A 6,217-nucleotide genomic window follows, 5' to 3' on the forward strand; every position below is an offset into this window, starting at 1 on the left:
GTGGGTGGCATGTTGCCCAGAGGCGGGCAAGGCGAGGGCAGAGGAAGGATTGTGGGACAAGGCCACACAGCGAAGCTGGTTTCTTGTGAGGCAGGAAGGCTGACGGAGAGGTCTGAGGGGAGACGGGGCAAAATGGTGGACGATCTGGCTGCCAAGAGGAGCTGGACGGGTCGTGGGGGTAAGGATGGCATCTCCTGACGAGAGGGTGGTGTCGGGGAGAACCTGGCGGCATGACGGTAGGGCAAGGACAGGCCACCCAGAGGGACAAGAGGAAGCAGAGGCTGATGGATGAAGAGCGAGGTGAGCAGTGGCATCTGTCAGACCTTTGTCACCCAGGAGGCTGTTCTCCCCACCCCCACTTCCTATCCCCCCCTCATTGAAAATCACCCAGCCACCTCCGTGTCATGCCCGGGGGCCACACGGAGCAAGCTGACGTGTCTTCCTTGCGCAGCCCATGTTTTCTCAGGAGTTAATCATTGGCGCTGGGCTCGCACTTATCGTCCGCTTGTGTAAATCTTTTCTCAAGATGTTCAAACACACCAGACCTTCCATTGATCGTTTCTTGAGCAAAATGTCTCATGGGGCCTCTGGGCACCCGGTCCCTTCCTGCCTCCAAAAAACCCTGACTTGAGAGAGCCGTTTTGTGCCTTCCTCGTTTTACAGCAGGTACGTGTCGATGCAGCCCTTGTACAAAGGCTGAAAAATAGATTTGAAGAGTTGAGCTGGAATCCTGTTTGCCTCCCTGTCTCAGTGTGACCTTGACCAGGTCTCTGCCCCTCTTGGTCTTAGCGCCATTATCTATGGAATGGCAGGTTTGGCCTCGAGTTATTCATTAATACCCCACTCATTCATTCAACTGGACAAAACTGCTTCTCAGGAAAAAGTTCAAAGGCGCACCAAATTACGAGGACAGTGATCTGCCAGCCGCAACGACATGGGACTGTTGGCGGGTCTCCTTCGTTCATACCCTTGTTTTCTCCTGGAATTTTTACCAGGTGAAATGCTGCAGATTCCCAGGGAGTTGTCAGAAATGTTCACCCTCCCCCAGCCTCCCCTGGGGCTAGCATCTTGCACAACTATAGATCGCTATCCGGACCAGGAAACAGACACGGGGACCCAAAGCCAGATTCCACTACGTGTACGTGTGTAGATTTTTGCAATGCTCCTGGGGCCTTGCAAGGCTCCTTTAGAAGTGGTTCCTCAGTAAGATCTAGCCAAACTGCTTTCCCCCGGTGAGATAGGAGAGAGCTCCAGTTCCTTGGGTCCAGTTTTACCTCCGTGTGGTTCTGAGGGGTTGGCCTTGGTAGCTAGTGCCCAGTCCCCCCACTCTCCCGGGAGTATTGGTTTGTCAACCAACATTTGGACAACTTACAGAGACGGCACCCAGTGTGAGCCGGAGAGACACTCAGAGCAAGGCACTCAGAAACACACGCCTCTCCAACCAGGGGCCATTGCAGCTCCTCAGTCGGTCATAGGACAAACTGACTGCCTTCTTGTCTGAGCGACCCTAGAGGCGGTTTCTGAAGCCACCCAAAGGCGGACTGAGCCAAGAGCAGGCCCATTGTCGCAGGGATCCTGCAGTTGAGAGAAAAAGCAGGTTTTGAGAGAATTAGAGATCGCCCGACTCCACACATGCAACGTTCCAAACAGGTACACGTAAGCGACCTGCTGTGCTGGCGAGGGAGGTGCACAAGGCACTGACCCGATCATGGTTGGTCCTCCCGGGAGCCAGGAATTTGTGTGAGCCCTCCAGTTCTGAAAGCAGGGAGGCAAACAGCTACGGGTCCACCAAAAGGTGGGGACAGGTCAAGTGACCAAAATGTGGGCTCTACACACAAAACCCAAATGACAGCCGTTGAGTGCACTGTTCCCGTGGGTTCCCGGATGGTAACTCTTTATGTTCCCGTGAGTTCCTGGGTGGTAACTCTTTAGGGGAGTGGAAAGTCTTGTCTGGTTGTGTCAAGCTGTTGACTTTGTGGTCAGCTGCCCCACAGGTAACCCGCTATGCCATCAGGACTCCGAGAAAGCAATCTTAAAGGACCCTCAACTCTTCCTGATCCAGGAAAGACCCTGCTCAGACTGGAGCCGCCCTGGGGCCATGTGGGAACACTGGCTGGGCCGCCCAGGACCCGAGCCTGCGTCACGGCTCAGCAACCACCGTCATGTGCTCCGGAAGGAAAGAAAAAGGCGAGTTTACAGCAGCCGCTCTCGTCCACCCTCAGCCAGTTCGCTAAGTCACTTCCAGACCCAAATTTGGAATTCAAATTAAGGGATATTAGTTTCACCTTTTCTTCTGATGGTGGTCCTAGTGCCACCTGTTCCCTAATGAGCAATCTGCCTGATTAAAGCTCTTTTTAAAAAGCAAAACAACCCCCAAACCAAGCATTCTGGAATCTCTTGACTACAGGGTGGCCCTCTCCTGGTAGCCCTCATTCTGCATCCAAGGTATCTCTTTGGATCAGTGGTCACCAGGGGTGTGGGAGGAGGGGACAGGGGGCACACGGTGGAATGAGTCTGTGTGAAACTGTGAGGGCAGACACATGGCATTGTCGCTGAGGGGATGGCTGCACCAAACCTGCAGCCGAAGTACTAAGAGGTGGAAGCAAGCTGCCAAGCAGGAAACCTGGTCTCCTTGTTGGACTGTGTGATGCTGCGTGATCAAGGGCTGACACACAAGGTTGGCGGCACCCCCTCAAAGGAGCACTCCAGAACGGACCCAAGTCCTCAGAGTGGTTACCAGGGCCTGCGGGAAGGGGGCTGGGGAGAGGAAATGGAAATAAATAAATCGCAACAGCCATGGGATTGTACCACCCAGACAGAGCCAATCCGGAGGTAAACTTTGGGCTGTACTTGGCTCATCAGGACTGCAGCGGATCAGTAAGAGGAAGCTGGGTATTGGGAGACGGGGGCTTGATGACTCTCTGGCCAATTTTTCTGTAAACTGAAAACTGCCCCACAAATGGTTTCTAGTGCTCTCAGCTCCGCTGCATTCGGTGAAGGGTCAAGGCGTGCCGTATGGTTCTGCCCAACACCGAAGGCTCACTGGTGAGGCATGTGCTTCCCACAGCCCAGCGAGATCTGGAAATGGGAACGGGTCTTGGAAATAGATGGCTGTGATGGTGGCCATCAGGCACCCCCACCTCCAGCCGCTACTCACTGTGGGTCCTGGGCAGGTATTCACTTCCTCATCCGTGCAGGGGCCCATGGGAGGGGAAGTGAGTTAACACATTGACCGCCTTCAGGGGGCCACCACAGGCCTGCCTTCGTGTACTGTTCTAGAAGCCGGTTGCCCAGAGGGAGGAATGCTCCCTGCTTTGTTTTTTGCTGACCGCCCCAGCGGCTCCTGCTCCCTTCCCCTTTGCTGACATGGTGTGCCTTGGGATCTAGGTCTTTTGCCTCCTCCGGCTCTGCATTTTGTGAGGTCTTCTCTTGCTCAACTTTCTGTCCCTGAGGGTCATCTGGGCCGGAGCCTGTATCAGGGCATTTTCCACATTGCATTCCTCTGTGCGTGCTGCTGCTCTCTTTTTTTCCCCTTTTTTCTTTTTATAGTTCTTAAAAGCCCCAAAGTTGGGAAAAAGTAAGGTCCTAGTGGTGTTGTGGGCGAAGGCTGGGCAGAAAGGGGAGGCAGTTCTGCTGAGCCCTGCAGTTTGAAGTGACTTGGGGGCAGTGGGCTGAATGGCCCGGAGAATGAGGCACGAGCTGGGGGTGGGGGGCGCAGGGCAAGAAGACTCCAGCTGGTGGACGTCCTCAGATTCACTGTGATCTGAAGACCAAGGTCGTCATAGACCCCCCCCTCACTCAAGTGTCTTTCTCTTGTCTTCTGGATACGCCCCTCACCCCGCCCACAGCCCGACCACCAGTGTTTCCGACTAGGGCTTTTCTCTGCCTTCAGGACCCTCAAGAGGCACTAGTGGACCACCCCAGTCGTGGGAGCCCCGCAGCCACGTGACCCCTCTGGGCTTTGCCCAAGCCCTCCTATCCCACACCCACAGCCCCCTGTCCTTCCCAGTGAAAGCCTATCCATGTTGGAGGGCTGACCCCAGGGAGAAGGACCCTTTTCTCTCTCCCTCAGGGAAAGGGGTGTAGGTACCACTTGGGCGACATCCAACCCAGGCAAAGACTGGACTAGTCCTCTTGTGACCTTGGGCTGGTGGCAGGAGGGTGAAGGGGTTAAGTCAGTGCACCCCTCCACCTCTCATTCCAGCCCATTCCAGCTTTGAACAGGAGTTAAGTCTGGCCTGCATTTTAATCCTTGAAAAGGACTAGAAAAGTTAATGGGCGACCGGGCTGGGGGTGGGGTAGCCGGAACACACAGTGGCTGGAGAGTGTCCGAGGGCAGGGGTGGGGGTGCGGGGTGGGGGTGGGGAGAGTTGCAGGCCCCAGCCTAACCCTGTTTGTGAGCCCATCTCCAGGTGGGGACTTCTCCCCTGTTCCCCAGCAAGGCAGCAAGGAGAGGAGAGGGGAGCTGACCCTAAGAGCTTGTTAGGCCGGAACACCCAGAGACAGCAGCGAGAGCAGCTCAGCCTTTGGTTACCGATTGAAACCACCAGTCGCTCCCCAGGAGCAGCTCTTCTCTGTCCTAGAGGGTCGCCATGAGTCAGCATGGACTTAATAGCAGTGAACGAGGGGTGCACAGGCCTACTGGGGGTCTATAGGCCCAGTGGGCATGGTTTGGGCCGCTGTTATCCTACGTAGGGGTGCAGAGCCCGGCCATGGGATGTGGGGAGAGACCTTGAGGCCCGCTGCATCCATCCTGGCACGTGCTTCTACACTGCCGAGATCCCGGGGACTGGCTTCTTCCTCCCGCTCTGGCTTTGGCTGCCGGGCAGATGCCTGGGAGCTCAATGGAAACCATGGCAACAGGAAGCTGGGAGGATATTCCCGGCACCCCTTAGAAAGGGCAGCCTATTTCTGGGCCTTGAGCCCAGTTATTCATTGGTTCTGCATTTTGCTGTGAATTTCAATTTGAGAGAGGTTGGGTGGGTAAGGGAGAGGTGACCTGCTGCCCCTTTTCCCGCAGCAGATTCCGCTGTGACCCCATCACCAAAGCCTGATCGCCCACAAAACGCCTTCTCTAGGGTTTCTGCCAGCTCCTTTCTCAGCCAGACAGGGATTTTGGGTGCTTGTGGGTACTCCAGCATTGTCAAGGACTCCCCCTCACCACAGGACCTCTTCCCATCCTTCAGTGGGAGCCCTGCTTCGCTGTTTCCTGCAAGGGTGCTGTGTGGGCTCGCTGATGGCGGCCCAGGCGTGCTGGGGAGGCCACGTTCCATGAATCTGCATACTGCGTGCTGAGCACTGAGCGCTTTCGGCACAGGCGACTCTGCCCTCTAGTGGGAGGCTGAGGCCAAGATGCAGGACTCAGACTACCTGCTGTGGCCCACTCGGTGGCATTCCCTCCACGTGACTTTTGAGGGCAGCAATTCAAAACCACCAGGAGCTCCGTGGGACAAAGAGGTGGCTTGCTGCTCCGGTAAGGAGCAACCTACAGAGGCAGCTCTATCCTGTCTTACAGGGTCGCTAGCTGAATCTGGGAGTCCCCCCCCCCGCCCCCCAAGGGCAGCACTTCTCTTCACTTGCCTCGCACCTGTAGGGAGTCTGAGCCCCCTTGAGGCTTCCCTTTCTGCCTCCTCTCCCCCCATGACATAGGGCCCTCTAACTCCACATGTCCCCACCCTGGATAGGGGTGCCTCCCTCCCCACTCACCCCTGGCCTTTCAATCAGCTCCCAGGCACTCGTCCCCCAGAACCTTTGCTCCCAGAGGTCACCTGTGGATTGTGACACTAGCTGGCGAGAGGCTTTGGCAGGTATAATTAAGGTTACTAAACAACTGACTAGAAGATAGGGGGATTGTCCGAGAGCAGATGGAAGTGACGTGCCACAGGACTAGGCCCATTGTACTTGGAAACGATCCCAGCACAGCACCCCAGGACTTTCCAATGACAGCCCAGGGAGGTCTCACATGGCCACGGTTCAGCTGACCTAACAGGACAGTCTCCCAACTAGGAACTGATATCAATGGGGTCCATAGGACTCACTGGGTATGTGTGTGTCACTGCCACCACCACAGTTGTGACACAGTATGTCCTTTATCACAAGGACCACCTGTTACCCCTCCAGTCCCTGGCAACCATGGATGTGCCCCTCACAGCTAGCTATCGTTCGTCATTGCCAGACTCACACCATGTGTCAACATCATCTGACTGACACTCAAGGG

General features: G+C 55.9%; 1 long non-coding RNA gene across 1 annotated transcript; it reads left to right on the forward strand.

Moving 5' to 3' along the window:
- Positions 1 to 81: 81 nt before the first annotated feature.
- Positions 82 to 2,378, forward strand: LOC123521161. The gene is made up of 2 exons (XR_006679631.1): positions 82 to 178; positions 1,984 to 2,378. It is a non-coding gene; the product is annotated as an uncharacterized LOC123521161 (long non-coding RNA).
- The last annotated feature ends 3,839 nt before the right edge of the window (positions 2,379 to 6,217 follow it).

The sequence above is a fragment of the Echinops telfairi genome, unplaced genomic scaffold (genome assembly GCF_000313985.2).
Source record: "Echinops telfairi isolate 266 unplaced genomic scaffold, ASM31398v2 ScPeMD7_7472;HRSCAF=8510, whole genome shotgun sequence".
Lineage (NCBI taxonomy): Eukaryota > Metazoa > Chordata > Mammalia > Afrosoricida > Tenrecidae > Echinops > Echinops telfairi.